Here is an 18,459-nt window from a genome sequence, read left to right on the forward strand (position 1 = left end):
AGAGCCAGGCCGGTCTCTGTGAGTATGAGGCCAGTCTGGTCTACAGAGATAGATCCAGGACAGGCACCAAAACTACACAAAGAAACCCTGTCTTGAGAAACACCCTCCCCCCAAAAAAAAAGTTACTGTGAGTAAATATTTTCATTGAAGCAAACATCAGAACCACATCTCAATCCCAGTAAGACTACAATATTCTTTAGAACTCAGATTCCTTTGACGTAACATTTCTTGTCATCTCACACTAACACTCTTTAAGAATGTTACGTCATATACTTACCTGACAGGGGAGATACCATGATCATGAAGGTAGTTTTCCCAGGGCGAGGCTTATCCATTGCATTCTGGATGTGCTGACCCCTGCGATTTCCCCAAATGTGGGAAACTCGACTGCATAGCTTGTGGTAGTGGGGGACTGACTGCATTCGCGCTCTCCCCTGGCGGGGGAAAGAAAACAGAAAAAGAATTTCTTCTGGAAGGGATTTTTTTGTTGTTGTTTTAGTGAAATCATCTTCCAGTGATTCATATTAAGACTCTCATAAAATTTGGACTCTGGGGTAAAACTGAATTGATAAAATTTAGTCAACTGTACTATTACCACATTGAAAAACATTTAAGACTATCAATGGTCCTTATAAAATTATTCCACATTTTTGAAGTTGAAAAACTGAAGTAAAATTGTTATCAGGGCAAAGACTGTCATAAAACATAACAGCAGCAAGACATGTAAAAAAATGGAAGTTTAGCCTTGACAGAAGACCAACACCTGGATTCCACGGCTTCCAGCATCTCTAAAAGGAGGTTAAACAATGCTTTCTGAGATACAAATCTCTTTTTGATATTTTTTTGAAACTTACTGACTTAACCAAGTAGTCTAAAAATTAATAAATAAAGCAGTGATCTGAAACTATTATCAAAACTTTTCCACTTCCCTACACATTTTGATACTATACCCTTGGTTGTACCCTGTGGTCTTTATAAACAAATGTGTTGGTTCACTTAATATTCATTTTTGTGATTAATAAAGATGGTCCACTAGAAATTTCCATAGATACGTGGCTCATAGTCTTGAGGATGAAGCCTGTATTCCAAACATCAAATTCAGAATTGCCAATACTGTGCATGGTATCAAAATGTTGTTGTCAAGGGGCATTCCTCTAGAGAAAAGTTTAGGGGTAGGAATGAAATAAACTTAAATAATTTAAAATGAATTGTTACCATAGTAATTTATTTCACCCTGCCTTTATTAATTCTGTAATTTAACAATCCAAAGAGGGAAGTTTCAGACTTTTACTATTATTTTACCCAGAGTGAGCTCCTAGACCCATATATTTGCTTCTCAGTTTTATTTTACCACACTCATACCTTCCACACCTGACCTTGAAGGAAAACTGTGCACAGAAAGTTAATGGCTTAAATTTTGTGCTCTAACAAGATGAAACAGTTGTGCTTTTACAAATAGCCATGGTGACTTTAGCATACAGGGAGAGGGAGATCATGACATGAGAAGGACAGAGTAGAGCTCTAGATATGCTTATCAACAAAGGGCCCTCCTCCAACTTTTCTTTCTCTTTGTAATAATTAACTTTTAGTATATGCATCCTGTTAACAAACGTTACCAGGGTCATTAATATCTCTGTTGTGTAATTAAGGGGATTTAAATCTCTTTGGTAAATCTCCTAAAAATAGAATCATTAATTCATTTATTAACTGTATTTGATGTTAAGAAGATAGAAATGAGTTTTGAAGTCTGAGCTGAATTTATAAACTCTTAAAGAATCAGATATTAATTTAGTTATACAGATAATTACAAAATTACAAGTGGTCTCCATGAAAAAAACTGTCTATTCAAGAGGAATATGGGTGAGGTAAATCTAATTTTAATATTCACTAAAGTATTATTTCTGAGTTTGAGGAGAGTTTGGACCTCTGAAATTTAGTCCTAATAGTTTCGGCCACATTTTCCATATGCATAAACAGAGAGAAGTGCTGACAGCCGTCTAAGACAAGGCCAAGCTCATTTCTCTGTAGTTAATAATTATTAAAGCCCTGCTGTTGGTTAATCCAGGTTTTTTTAAATTTTTGTGTTCTTTATATATATAAAGAATATACATCGCCAGGCGTTGGTGGCACAGCCTTTAATCCCAGCACCCGGGAGGCAGAGCCAGGTAGATTTCTGTCTGCAGATCTACACTGGTCTGCAGAGCGAGATCCAGGACAGGCACCAAAACTACACATAGAAACTCTGTCTAAAAAAAAAGAAAAAGAAAAAAGAAAAAGAAATACCGGGGCTGGAGAAATGGTTCAGGTGTTCAGAGCACTGGTTGTTCTTCCAGAGGTCCTGAGTTCAATTCCCAGCAACCACATGGTAGCTCACAACCATCTGTAATGAGATCTGGTGCCCTCCTCTGGCCTGCAGGGATACAAGCAGGCAGAACACTATATACATAATAAATAAATCTATCTTTAAAAAAAATTCCAACAGTATGTTTTACTCCCAGACTATATTTTTTTAACTGATAAACCTTAATGTTATTGTTAAGTATGGTATATTTTATCTTTAACAATTACCAGAGGCCTAGAAGCAATGAAAGCCTTGAAAATTGTTACTTTCTACAACAATGTTAAACTTCTAGATTGAGGAACAAATCAGATTGTTTTAGAAACATATTGTATTAGTATACTAGTCACCAGAATAGATATACTTATTTGTTTTCAAAATGCTGTATATTATCCTTTTCAACTAAAAAATAGAGAAAGTTAATATTAACCATAGAAAAGTATGTTATGCTCTAAAGAAAGAAAATCTGTCATAACTCAGTTAAAAGAAATTGCCATTGGAAAATATTACAGCAGCAAAGAACCTTAGGAATTTTTTAAAATTCAGGTCAGGCCTAGAATTCTTGTCCAAGTTACACAGTTAAATATACAGTCATCTAATTAAATAGTTAATAGTTTAAGTAGGAAAACTAGGCCTGTGAACCCTAATTCTCAATCATATTACCACATCCAAGCCACCTGATAGATGATCAAAGTCCCTTCCATAATCCCTTCACAGTCTTGGGTGGGAGGGGGGGCTGTTTGTACAGGAGACTGGTTTGTGTGGAAGCCTTAGGTAATAGGTATATGAACAACATAGATGACTCCCATTCTCTTTACTTCATGTAGCAGATGCCTTTTAGGAGTTGTATGTCATCATTGCTACCCACACTCTGCAACTACTCAGCAAGGATGAACTATTTCCATGTTATAGAGAAGAAACTGAACCCAGATAATTAAGTATATGTAAGAGCACAAAGCTAATATGTGAGTTTTTATCACTACCAGGCCAGCAGATTCAAACACTGGGCATGTCTTACTTGATATTTTTATCTAGTGTGCCTTGGTATCACCTCAGCTAATGTGGTCACACAAGACATTATTTCTTTAATGGTCTAAATGCCTTTAAAAGCTGAAAAAATGTTAAGAAAGTAAAATGTTACATTTACAAAGTATGTCCATTCTACATAAAACTTTCACATTGAATTCTGTCACAGTATCAGAGCATCATGTAGAGGTAAATTAGCTTCAGAAGCCCATGTATCATAGTATCATGAGCTAGCATTCATACATAAACCCCATTTGTTTGTTTGTCTGCCTATGAGATAGGGTCTCATGTAGTCACAGGATGTCCACAACTTTCTATGTGGACAAGCCTCACCTTGAATTCCTGGTCCCACCCCCACCCCCATCCTGCGCCTCAATGTTCCTGATGCTAGGGTTACCAGCATGCTGACTTGCTCATCATCCAATTCAACACTATGACTACTTTTCTGGATGCTATTTAGTTTTCTATGATCTACATAGTATAGTCACTTAGCTTATAAAGAACAGTTGTAATACAGTACAGTCATGTGATTCCCAAGAAGAAAGAGTGTTGAGAGATTGTCTTGAAAACTGAACTGTGTTATTATGCTTACAAAGAAACATAATGGTTTTATGTTTTCTTCATTGAGAAGTGAGGAGCTGGGAAGACTGGCTGGTACATCTCTGCATTTTCGTCACTCATTGTATGTCTGTGCTCAACACCCTAATCATATCACAAAAGATGGTGACACTAACCTGGATCCCATGTAAACATGCCTTTGAGAAGTGAATGAGAAGTAAAATAACTGTGTTAATTAAACCAAGAAAAAGGAATAATTCAAATGTTCTAATAAAATTTGGTTTATTATATTTCCTTTTCAAGATTAGCTTTATTGACTAGAGATTGTGTTTATATATATATATATATATAATAGTGGGAGTTAGGCTAAACATTATAAAAATGTGAAACAAAAAACACTGAAACATAATCGTTGTTTATGACCCTTATGACTACTGAGGGCTCCATGAGAAGTGAATTTCAGAACTGCAGAAGTGGAGGTAGGGAGACAGTAAGTTTGAAGTCAGAATGGGTAGGATATATAGTGAGATGCTGCCATAAAAAAGAAGAAAGGGAGAATGAGGAGGGAGGAAGGTGGTAAAAACATTTTTAAAAGCAGGATTTCACACACACACACACACACACACACACACAGCACCATGTCTCACTGCAGCCATGATCCTGAATTTCTTTTCATGTATCACTTTAGCAGTAATGCTTATAAACACTCTGGTTTCTGAGGAGCCCATTTTGATTTCTTGATACGAGCAACCATCCTAAAACCATTGTCACTGGACAATAAGAACTGATCAGGGAATGGATGTGCAGCATCAGATGTAGAGTCATTTATGGTACTCAGTGTCCCAAAGTTGCTTCTCTTACTGCCTGAGTGAGAGCTCCATATCTGTGTTTCCATGAAAGCCCCTAACGATTCATTCCCCCCTCTCACAGTGCCTCAGTTAAAATCACCCTTCCTGCTTTGCAAAAGGAATCATTGTTATGTGTCTCAACCTCTATTTCAGGATGCTACTATTAGCCCTATATCAGAAAGCATAGCAATTTCAAATTACAAAAAAATAAAATAAAATAAAACCCACCAACTTAGTTAAAATACTAGGTTTCCTCTGGGGGGGAAGGAATCTTTACAAGAACTTTATATTTTGCTAAAACAAACAAACAAACAAACAAACAAAAAACAACTAATTCTGGTTCAGCATTTTATTTCAGAGGAATTTTTAAATGGAAAAAAGGCTTTGGTAAGAGGGAGGAAGGCAGATTATCTCTGCTATTCAAGACTGAAGAAAGGAATTAGGGAGGAGCCTTCTGACCCTTTGAAACAGCAAATGTCCAAGAAATTAGGTATATGTATTTTTTTAAGGAACAAACCTCTACATTTCAGTTCAGGTTGTCCCACATTGGTTTTAAATATGTCCCCACTGTCCCACAAAGGGAATCTGAAAGCACCATTCTGAGTCACCTTGGAGAGACAAAGGAGGCCACACTGAATCTTGATTCTTCTAGAGGAACATGAGACCACCAAGGCAGAATGAAGCTGGTCTTTTGCTCATGTGGATTATCAGAGCTATAAACTCTTTCCTATAATTGCTCCAAAGGCATTCAAGAAAATAAATTGGTGGGAATCAATATTAGTATTAAAAGTATTAATACTAGTATTAGAAGATCCAGATGTTTAGCAAGGCTTTTTACTTTGTGGCAAATGTACCAATTTAACCATATAAATTTTATGTAACTGTGTCCGTGCTTTTTCTCAGTTGTTCTTAAATAATTTAAATACTGTAGTATTTAATTTTCTGATTAGTAATCAATATTTGCATAACATTACTGTTGCTCTCAGTTTTGTAGATTTTTTTTTTTAATTCTTATAGATTAGGGCTGGCAAGAACACCCTTCAGAAAGTCCAGGGGCCTAAGTAGACCCTGACAACTTAGTAAATTCACTTAGACTCATCTGATTTAGAAAGAGTGGTGAGTAGAATTTCATACACTGGGCCTTGGAGGAAATTGGGAAATATTTGGCATGGCATGAAAAGTTCTTGTGTTGAGTAACAACTGATACTAGCAAACTACATGAGACAATGACCATGTGATGCTGTCTACATCATCACTGCACAGTTAGCACTGAGGAGGTAGCAATTATGATCAAAAGTGAAGTGTGGGCAGACTGTCTGGAGACTTGACTCTCTCTTGCCCAGCAATGTTGTCTTAAGAGCCATTTTCCTTATCTGTAGAGGACATGTTCCATCTTTTATACACAATATGATACGAAGAAATCCAATGACATAGTTGAAATATTTAGAGTTCTGTATATTGAGGATGGTTAATAAATATCACATATACAAGTGGAAGTAGAGATCACTTAGAAGTCTCAGGAGTAAGTGCTGTTTCTGATCATTTAGTGGTTTGAAATTCCTTTGTGTTTAGGCGGCCATATAAGGAAATGTTCTGTTGCTGGTAAAGGTTGTTCACACATTGGAAACAGTGTCTGAATTGAAGTGAGGTATTGCTTCTTTTAAACATTTATTTTTTAAAGGATGATACAATAAATTCTCTGAAGAGTTTCTCTCAAATTAAAAAAAATTACAACTGTTTATTCTTATTGGGTGGTGATTTTCTTGAGTAGAAGTGAAGATCATGTACTAATTCTCTTCCTCAGTCACTGATGGGGCACTAGTTAATGCTTCAGTAAGTGTTAGGCATCCTGTGTACAAATTGTATGCACCAAAGTAAATTTAGCAAGTAATAATTTCATTAATTCAGCTATACTCTTAGAATTATTAAAGATTACATAGACGTTAGAAAAATAATGAATTCTATGAATAAAACTATTGACCTTCAAGGATTATCACAGTTCATGAAATGAAAATAAAAAATATTTTGGACAATGAATATTTTAAATAAATATTTTTGTGCATGTATGTTTCCATAAAAAATGGTACAGATACTTCCTACCATGTTCTTCAGTTGTCACAGAATTTACAAAAATGGACCTGGAGAAAACTATTAAGCTTTTTCATTGTTTAACTAGTTTCAATGGGCATTTGTTACAAAAGAAACACATTTTATATTGCTGCCTCTTTATTTTTTTAAAAAGGGGGCTAAGAAAAATAAGCTACATTCAGAGATTTTAATTTCACTTGTGTTCCTTCAACTTACTTAATACAAAGTAAAATAATTCTGCAAATAGACTGATGCTGTCTTTCTTGTGAACAAGTATTAAAGGTGTATGTGTATGTGTGTGTGTGTGTGGGGGGGGATCCTGCCAACTTGGCTGAAGCTATAGTCCTCTGTTGCAGTATTCTTTGAGTTGAGAAGACTTTTTCAGGGAAGAGTGGACATCACATTTTATGTTATGTGGTTCCTTTCTGTATACAGTATCTTGGTAAGAGGTACTCTAGTTAGAAAGATGTCAGACAAATTATTTGGAAAAATTTATATTTCTAAAATATTTTAATGAAATAAGAAAGAACCTATATATTCTAAAATGAGAAGATACAACTCAAACCATACATAAGATGTTAATAGCATTTATATTTTTACAGTTTGCATTTTTATGAACCACTGTAATTCATGTTTTTCAGCAATATCTAATTAACACATGCCTTGGGTATGACATACATTGAAAAAAACGGAAAGTAGCAGTGTCAAAAGGCATGTAGAATTGATACCAAAAGATGAAACAACCCAGATGATCATATATGAACAGTTGGATAAAGGAGGGAGGCCCATGTATATTCTGGAATATTTTCAGCCTTTAACATGTGTAAAGTTCTGGGAGATATTTACAACATGGATTTGAAATGAAGTAAATCTGTTTGACTTACCCAGATATTCTGCTTGAATTGATCAAGTGTGGTAGAGTCTAACTGTATGATAGACCCTTGTAGGAAGCAAACTCTCATTTTAAATTCAGTTAATTCAAATTTAGTATGCATCTCCATAAAAGAAAGTGATCTCTCTGAGTGCTTACCATTTCCCACAGAAACTAACATGGTTTATCACCATAAACAGTACATTTCTGGATATCATTACATATATATTTATGTGACATACACTTCAGCACACTTAGCTAATGACTAACTAGAACATGTAACTTAATAAACATAGAAGTTACTGTTACTGAAGCAATTGATTACATCCAAAATGTGACTGACCAAACATAAAAAGTCATCTTTAAGCTATTGTAAGTAAAAAGTCTTCCTAAAATATGCCTTAAGTTTGGCTAATACAGTTGATAGACAAAAGATAGAAACAACCCAAGAGTCCATCTGTGAACAAATAGATAAACAAAAGATGATACACACTAGAGCATCATTTAGTCTGAAGCAGAAATGGATTCTACCAAGTATTACAACATGAATGAAAGGCAAAACCAACATGCTAAGTAAGTGCACAGCGTGTGAGCCAAGCGACACAAGGTCAAATCCTAGATGATTCCATGTACATAAGAAGCAGCATGCTCACACTGATAGAAATGAAAGGTAGAATAGAGATTTCTGAGGACGGTGAGTGGGAAAGGGGTTTTTCCATGCATGGTTACAGTTCAGAAAAGTTAAAAACATGGACATGAATATTTGAGATGGTTGCATGACAAAATGAATTACTTGATACTACCACTGCACCACACATCTAAAAACACTTAAGATAGCAAGTTGTATGTTATGTTACATTTTTTTCTCCATGAGGGAAATGCATTTGAAATTTTTTGAGTTTTAGTGAAAGAGGAGTGAGATCGCACGGTTTCAAAACACAGCTGAGCTGTGTACTCGGGACAACCATTAGAAGAGTTTTGGTATATAATAATTTATTAGCTTGAAGAATAGTCTCTACTTTGCTTATGAAACCTTATGTATTTAGGAAATACAAACACTGGTATTCCCCCTCGATTCACAAGCAGTAATGACTGTAATAAACTACAAGAGACTATAGTTTAAAGAAGCAAAGACATCTTTCAAAGTGTTCACTTGGGTCACCTGATGGTAAATGCATGGAGGTTTCCTTGTCATCTTTTTACATCTTAATAGTTCATCTTGTTGCTGGGGAAAGCCACGGTCTTATTGAAGCTCATATTTCTCTAGAAATTCTATGCTATCAATTGATCCTTTTGTTTCCTAGAGATGTTGAATATTTCTATTCACTTCAGAAATCACTTAGTAATCACTTAATATAGCATTCTTTGAAATTCAGCACATATATATTCACATAGTAACCACCATGATTATCAGGATACAAAATAGTTTTTTTACCCCAAAGAACTCCCAGCTCATCTCTATTCTTGCTCCCACCACTGATCCCAGACAAATATAGGTCTCTTCTTATCACTTGTTGTGTCAGTGAGAGAATTGTTATGTAAGTGAAATCTAGCATGGAACTTTCTAAGAGAGGCTCACTATACTCAGCATGTTGTCAAATGAACCAGCAGTTTCTGTCCTTTTGATTGCTGAGTAGCATGACTCTGTAAGGATAGACCTCAGAATATTTAGCCAAGCATTCATGAAAGGCATTTGCAGTTTTCCATTTGGAACAGTTATGAATAGAACTGCTATAAATTTCCACATATATATTTTTGTTTGAGAACTAGTTTTTTGTACGTTTGTTTCTCAAGGGTAAGTAGCCAAGGGGAGGATGTTACATTTATGCATGTAGGCCTCAATACCACATAACCTTCCTAAGTGGCTGTACCGTTTTCATTCCTACTAGCAATGTATGAATCCCAGCTGTTCCACATCCTTGCAACTCCTTGCTACTGTCAAGATTTTTTTTTTAAATCATTGTAATATATGCAATGGAAACAGCTTTTGTTTTTTAGGCTGTAAAAGATAATGTAATTTGGAGGCCATCATCTTACCTAACTCTCATCTGTAGAGCTGTTCTACTCCTGTACTATTAATATGTTTCTGATACCATTTCCCCCCTGTACATATGCACCTTTCTTGTAAGTAATGCTTTTCCTATGAAATTTCATTGATTCAGTTTTTCATCTTTTTAAAAATTTCTTTCTTGAATACTTAATAAGATGGCCTCTCTATGTTTAAATTCTAATGCAGTATTTTATATATATATATAATTTTTACATCATATATATATATAATATATTAAATCAGTGCATTATTTTTACATCAGATGTTATAATATTATAATTTTATGATATAATTATAATATAATGTATTATAATCAGATATTATATTATAGTTATATAATATATCATATAATTATAATATCTAATTATATTTCTGTTATAATTATGTAATTATAATATAACATTATATTTTATAATATCTGATATACTTATGATATTAAAATATCTTATATGAAAATAATGTACTGATTTAATATATATTTATTGAACAGTTACAGCTTTTCATTCAGTTAGGTGAGAAAGACATGCTATAATAAGAATACAGTCTATAAAATTATATAATTGAACTTCTAATAATTAGGAAAATTTTATGTAACATTTGTTCACTATCATAAAATTCTTTGAGATTGGTATATGCATTGTTGAAAGGATATATGTCTCTTTTATACTTTTGGAAAAATGAAAACAGATTTGTGGAATTGAGCACAATTTTTGCTCAGGAGTAGAGGTTAGTATCTCATGACTCTATTTCTGTTATTGTATGTCAGAGCTCATGAAAATTATTTTATTTCTATAGATATCTTTGTGCTCCTAACAATTCTTTCCAAATTGAAAATTTTAACCTTGCTTTGTACCTTTCTAGGACTTACCTCTAGCTACCAATTTTGGCAAAAATTTTTTAACAAATATTTTGGCTGTGTACTACAACATGATATAATAAATTTGATCATTATTTCTTCTTGCTGTAGGACATTGTACACTGACATAAAGTTCTCATTTGATCTTACAACCTCTAAGAGGTAGCATATTGATTGATATACTCCCTTTATATGCTAGTTCCAACCTTTGATGTTCATAACCTTCTAGTTTTTCTCCTAACATACTGATTTATCAGTCTCTGGTTAGCATCACTTTCAGGGCTTCCTTGTGCTGACCCAATGCAATAGCTTTATTTTAGGCTGTTGATTCCCAGGTTTTTAATCACAAAATTCTACCATAATATGTTGTCTGACTCGAAGCTTATGAATGCAACAATGGGCTTCATACATGTTTTCTTATACTTTTTCCAGTCTTTACAAAAATAAAATTAATCAAAAACATGTATTTATACTACTTAGAAAGGTTTTCACAATATATAAGTTAGTATAAGAAGTTGCAGACAGTAGTTTCATCCTACATTTATAAAGAGTAAAGCAGTCCATAAGGATTTTAAGAGCTCGTGGAGTCTGTTATGGTGTTTATCTAGGTGTCACATGAAGGTTGCAGAAACAGGAAGGCTGTTTAAGTTGTGGAATTGTAGTTTTGTGGGGTTTTTTCCAACTTTGTGTTTGGGAAGGGTTTTTAGTGTCTGTGTGTGTGTTGAGATTTAATTGACAAAACACACCATTTTTGTACATTGTATATTGTAAAGTTTTATATATATATATTATAATGTACAATCAAATTGACACATCTATCACCCATATAGTTACTTTCTTGTGTTGTGTATGTATAAAGAACAAATAACATATTATGTCTTAGCAAATTTTAAATATACCATCCAGCCTTATTAATAATGGTCACCAGTCTATACAATAAGTCCCTATATTTTATTTCATCCATAATTTCTATGAAGTCATCAGAGTTGTTAGTGTGTTATCTGTCACTTTGACTTATTGGTATGTTCAATTATAGTTTATCTAATTGAGAAACTATGATGTTTGGTGTCAACTATCAAAGAATTTTAAAAGAATATAAAAATTTGAATATTGTAAAGTAGATAATTTCTCAATATTTTTGTCCTAAGTAAGAGTAAGAAAACTCTGCTTATTCTTATGTAGAAAAGACAGTCTGTGTGGCTATAAGCTGCTTGTTTCCCCACTCCCCAAGAAGATTATTAGTGAATCTACAAGCTATTTGACAAATTTTTATAACTCACCATGGGGTTTAGTAATAACAACAACAACAACAATAATAAAGCAATTTAAAAAGCATATTTTACAAATTCACCTCCAATTTATGTGGCTATTAGTTTATGGTGTGAAATACTACGATAGACTATAAAGTTAAATCAAAAAAAATTCTCTCACATGGGGAGATTCTACTATAGACTCTTGCTTTCTTTCATTGCCTTGCTGATTTTCTCTCTGCATTGATCATATCATCTAATGCTTTGTCAGTAGAAGGATTTTCCTCTGTGATGGTATTTTAGGTGCCTGTGGAACAGCAATAAAATCTAAAATAGTCTAAGAAAATAATAATCCACAGGTATAAATATTTGCTGCTGCATTTATTAGAATATGTGGAGCATAGATTTTGTGGGGGCTTTACTTCCTAAGCCAAACAATGACAAGTCAAGATGACCATGCTTGGAGAGTAGGATAATGGATAAAATCCCTGAGGCGGTGTGAGTTCTAGAAGCCACCCAGTACTCTAGCTCTTATTTCTAGATCATGAAATTAGAAACTGTGAATCACAATTGTTAATCCTGTGGACCAAGAACCATTTCACAGCCTACTCAATGACAGGGTCTGTCTTTGGTTTCAGCTTATCAAAGTATTATCTTCTCCAAAAGAATACTATGTTCCTCACCAGTAACACTGTTGCCAAAAATGTACTTATTATTGTATTCCAAATTTTATTTAAGAAATCATGTAATTTGTTTTACTCTTGTTATGTACATACTTGCAGACTATAACATCCCTGAGTTTTCTTTCTGTAGACAAAGTGTAAAATATTTATTATGTTTTCTTTGGTAGAAAATGTTTACTAATCCCTGATTGAAAAGGAATCTAAGGAAAGCTCAATGACGCTTTAGAGGTGTTAGATTCCGTTGGTTACCTGAGTGTAGGAGTGCACTGCTTTCTGCTTACTGTTCTTCTGGCTGCCTGGCAAGCGAGTTAGCTTCTCTTTGCATTAGCTTCCCAACCTATAACACTGTTGGGAAAATTAAATGAAGAGGTGATACATGAAATGATTTTAACAGTGCTTGTAACATGACTATTGTTGCAATAATTGTTACCTATTTAGTGTTGGTGTGTGTAATTGATGTGATGTCCTAAAGAGACTCAGAGTCTCCTAATTTTTTATAAGTGGGTTGAAGGCATCACATTTCAGATATTCAAGAAAAAATGGCATTTATTTTTAATCTCAGTTGTAGTATGGTTTGCTCCTCTTCCTTTAAGTCCTCTAAAAAGTAATAGAAAGACATTTTATACTTCTGAATTACATTTATGACTCCTAATATTGAAGGGAAAACTTAAACACAGAACACTTACATAACAGCCCCTAGAATAACCTGCCTTGAATCTGACAGATGAGACCTGTGGGTCTCTCATCCTTCTACCCAGAGGACATTCTTACACATCTAAAGCTACTTGAACTGATTACATTTTTTAATGATTCGGCTCTTATTTTTAATTGTATTTTATGCAATACTGCAGTTTTGTGTTATCCTTCATTCTTTCTGTGTTATTCACACAAAGCTCATTTTCTCACACTTTTTATATTCTTCATCTTCAGCTACAAAAATGCAGAACTAAGTGGAACCGAGTGAGGCAAAGGCCCTAAACACTGGATCCCTTAGTATGTTGACCTGTTAGACCATTTTATTTCTCCCTGTGAGTTAGAGTAAAGGAAAGCCTCTATTTTGCTGTAATAAAATCTAGAAGTCTAGTTTCCCAAAAAGTTCCACTGTGTTGTTGACAATTTCTAGAAAAATGATTGTTAAAGGCTATAGGTTATATGGATTTTCAATAGTATCACAACTAAAAGACCATCTCTAACCTTGACTTATTAAAATGACAAGAATTGGAGTTGCCTGTAATTGCTTCCTGTGTGACTCCTATCTTGTGTTTGCTTAATTTACTGGTCCAAATGAGTTCTTACTCTTCTCAGACCTCTACATTTAATCTCACAAAAGAAAACACTCCTTTTTCTTTTTTAACTGTTTAGTACACCAGTTTCCTTGGCTTACTGTCATTTATAATAGAAATGTATCATAACAGAAAAGGAAATAATTGGACTGGAAAAGATGCAATGATATTTACCTTGAAAGACTAACAGTTGGGTGGTAGTGGTGAATGCCTTTAATCCTAGCACTCTGGAGGCAGAGCCAGGCAGATTTCTGTGAGTTTGAGGCCAGCCTGGTCTACACAGCAAAATCCAGGCCAGGCACCAAAACTACACAGAGAAACCATGTCTCGAAAAAAAAAAAAAAAAAAAAATTAACAAAAACTTGTTCATGCATGCAGAATTCAACATGTAGTTCAAATGGCAAAATGTAATAGCAGATAGGATGAGTAAGACCCCTATGCAGCAGACCATTCTGTAGATAAACAAGAGTGAAGCAGAAGTTGTTCAAAGTCCACAAACAATCACTAGCATTTTATTTTTGTCTAAGTGTAGTTCTGCTATAGTTTTGTAATAAGTTTAAGAATAAATGGGTTACAATTATATGTTCTTATAACATCTAGTGCTTCACTTAACATAACTTTTATTATTGTGGAATTACTAATTTGATTGTCTAATTCTCTTCTTGGGCAAGTCTCACATGAGGTTGAAAGAATTGATGTGTAAATAGATGTTCAGAAATGAATGAATTTGTAAGGGACATTATTTTATTTATTTGACTGAGTGTTATTACAGGGCCATGTGCATCAATTAATAGTAGGCTTTTCAGATATGTCAGGAAAGGGCATGCCTTTGATGTTTATGCCACCCATTCTCAGATCTTTCCACTTATCTCTGCATATCACCCAATTTTCACATTAAGAGTATAATGCTGTTTTCACAGAGGTAAAGGATTGGCATCAAGACCTTGCTTAGATATTACCCTACTAAAATTACCTTTCTTCCCCCAGCTATGAGGAATTGCTTCTTCTCTGGTGAGCTCCCACAGCACATTATCGACGACTCTTTGGATTGAATTTGCTTTCAGAGTTTTCAGTGGTGTGTTTAGTTATATCTCTCCCACTCTACACTTCATTTCTGGGCTTTGGAAAACACTGTGCAGTAGATTCCTAAATACTGTGCATAAAACAGAAAGTTGTTAAAAGAAAAATAATTTGCACATATTTCAAATTCAAAACAATTTTATGGTACCTTTGAGTATTTATCTCAAGCAGAAAGATGAGAAATCCATTCCCAATACCACAGACAGTCAGTTCAAACCCAACAGTGTCCACAATTGAATAGACATGCCTGTGAGAATCTTAGTTACTCTTCCCACTCACCCACCCCCATAGCCACTGTTATTAATTAACTAGTTCAGGTAATCATACAGTGCATTGTGCTGAAAAATTTATAGAATAATGATGAGCGGGATAGTTTTTGTTTCCAGGATCTCTGGATAATAGGACAAAAGGAACGTGTAGACAAATGATTGAATAGCAGTGGGTCAGTGGCAAAGATACTGGTGGGTGTGTAGAGGCTTAATTAAGTCTGCCTTTGCTTGCTACAGAGTCAGAACCTTCATTTCCCTCTGTGAGTTTTCCCATATGTTCTCCAAATGAAAAGTTATGCACATGATGGCAAGTGTCTTCTCCACCCTTGCTTTCTTATTTGCCATATTTGTTGTGTTTTGAGATGGTATCCACCACAGTCTCCCGCCTTTGAAGACATCATCCAGCAGTCTTAAGGCAGACCTGACTGTGGCATTTTAGCCTACTTCCATTTGTTCTTTGTTTCCTGATTGTTTTTGTCTTCCCCCACTTTGCCCTCCTTCTTTTTTTCTTCTTCTTCTGAGACAGTGACAGTGTCTTACTATATATATATATAGCTCATGCTGGCCTTGAACTCACTGGGTTGACTAGCTGGCCCAGTCCTAGGGCTGGAATTTAGAATGGTGTGCCGACATGTGCAATTTAAAATAATGGTAGTCTCAGACTCAAATCTAAACAAGTCAGTCTGGATCTGTTCCTTACATCCTTTTATTATTTATACTATGACAGAATATTAGTATAAATTAATTTGACAGTACATTGGAAGACAAAATAATTTCAAAAGTCTTACCTTGGAAATAGTTAACAGACTTATCTATGTAACATTTATTGATTTGTATGTACTAGGCTCTGCTCTGAGAGATTATATGCAAAGGTAAATCAGTTATCTTCATATTAACTCTTTTGGTGGGGAAACTGAGGGATAGAGAGGAAAATCTTTCAAAAATGTGTTTTTATTTTATGTCTGTGTTTCTGCATTTGTGTATTAGTATGTGCATGTGCATGCTGTTGTCAGTGAGTGCCAGACACTTATGGTCCCCTTCAAACTGGAGTTATAGGCAGTTGTAGGTGCTGGGAACCAAACTCACATCCTCTATCAGAGCAGTATGCACTCTTAACCACAGAGCCAAATCTCCAGTCCTGAAAGGGGGCAAGGGTGTCCAAGATTAAAATATTTGGCAAAGTCAAGATTTAGTCCCCAAAAGTCTGATCCAAGAGCTTTTAAACAATACACATAGTCTTTACACCAAATATCTAAATTATAATTTATGTTCTGATTATTTCTTTAAAATATTCGTGGTTTTCTCTGCTTTTAAGAGATGATCTTTATTTTAAAGCGGATTTAAATAATTATCATCATGTTTCCCTTCAATTTACACACATGCTCAGGAAATAAGAGTTTATGTACAATGTAAACAAATGGACAGTTATCAAATTATAAATAAAGTGTGTGTGTGTGTGTGTGTGTGTGTGTGTGTGTGTGTGTGTGTGCTTAAGATGAGATACACCTATCTAAGCTGCCTGTATATTTAGAGTATTAATGATTCTTTCAAAATAGATGTCATCAACTTTTCCAGCAAGAACCCAGGTGCAGATCAGAGACTGTGTCTCTGCTTAGAGCCCTTCTCTTTCCCCCACTGCCCAATTTTACTTTTGCTAGTTCTGTTTTTCTCCTTTATCCTTCATGTTATAGCCATTTCATCTCAGTGAAAATCTTAAAACAGCCTCTGCTTAATGCTCATATATTATCTCTAAAAATGAGAGATTGGATTAGCTGGTCATAAGTCTCTGGAGAAAGTTGATGATCTATATATTTGATGGAATTTCATTTTATTAAGAAAAATAGTAATCTGGAAGTAAGACACATCAAAAATAGTTATTGATGTAGAACATTTTATACAGGAATTAAATTCTGCTTTTATTCCTTACAGACTTTTATTTTGAAATTCACTAAATGGCTTCCAAAAAAGAAATTAGCTGTGTTGTTTATGTCTAATTTTCTATGTTAAGGGGGTATCTATATATCTATCCACTTTGAAGACCTCAGTTCACAATAATCAAGAAAACTTTAGCAAAGTTTATTGAAAACTTTAGCAGAGTAACTGATGACCTGAGATTTTGATTAATTCATCTCTTAGAAACACAATGAATAAGATGTTTAGGATAAATTCTAGGTCATATATAGGGAATGAAAATATCTTTTATCTTCTTAAATCTTGGGTCTTCACATTGAAATCCTCTTTCAATTCATCCTTTTTTAATCCCCATGGTAAATATATCCCACTAAATCTCCCTCCTATGATGACCACCCAGAGTATAGGCACCTTTGAGATCCTGATCTACAAGAAACTAAGAAACTGTTGTACTGGGTCTTAAAACTTCTTGTGTGTTTTAAAATGTTTGGCTCTTCAGCATCCAATGATGTACTTAAAGAATTGTCCCCACAGATCCTGGCCCTTCTGTGTCCGCCAACTACTCCAGACACTTCCTGGATATAATAGAACTGATAGAAAATAATTAAAGGAAGAGCAATGTCTCCTGCCCTCAAGGAACTTGACATAGGGTTATGATGTTGAATGGAAATATTAACAATTTCCTCCAAGGATTTTGTAAAAATGAAAACATAGATAGATATTTCATACCCCAAATAGGTATTGTATCCTGCCAAGGGTAAAGAACACATAGAATTAAAATAAATAAAGTAATTAAACATAGTGAGTATACAATTTACATAGACTGGTTTTCACAGCACAGGTGGAACTTAAAATGCTTCTGAAGTCCTGATGTTGACCTGCCGAAAGTCACTCTGGTAGTAACAGGAAATGGAAAGGAAACACACTGAAATTTGTATTATTCATGCTTCCTCTAGTGACAATGCCTGGGAATAAAGACCAGAAAAGTGCTTACTGCCTTAAGGCATCTTTCTTTGCATACAATAGTTAGATTACTCATAAGCCAATTCTTTTTTAAAAATAACCTTCTATTCTTTGTTTTTAAATATAATGTTAAGTCAGTCTTCTGTGTTAATAAGAAGATAGTAAATAAACAAATGACCCTCTTACTCATCTTCAGTCATCACACTGTTTTCTCCAACAATTGAATTTTATCTATAGTTGCTTTAAATTATAGAAAATATAGTTAGCATTTCTTACTGATTTTTCTCCATTATTCTCATTTGTTAAATAATCTATGATCTTTTAAACTTCCCAGAACATTATTAGTTCATTTGCCCTATTAGTCTAGGTTCATTGTTATGTTGAT

At 34.3% G+C, this 18,459-nt stretch overlaps 1 non-coding gene and 1 pseudogene across 1 annotated transcript; both read left to right on the forward strand.

Moving 5' to 3' along the window:
• The window catches only part of LOC118594274, a 32,931-nt pseudogene that overhangs the window by 11,411 nt on the left and 3,061 nt on the right, over positions 1 to 18,459 (forward strand).
• LOC118594346 lies at positions 270 to 437 on the forward strand. The gene has a single exon (XR_004946342.1). It is a non-coding gene; the product is annotated as a U1 spliceosomal RNA (small nuclear RNA).

Source organism: Onychomys torridus, chromosome 12, assembly GCF_903995425.1.
Source record: "Onychomys torridus chromosome 12, mOncTor1.1, whole genome shotgun sequence".
NCBI classification, from domain to species: domain Eukaryota; kingdom Metazoa; phylum Chordata; class Mammalia; order Rodentia; family Cricetidae; genus Onychomys; species Onychomys torridus.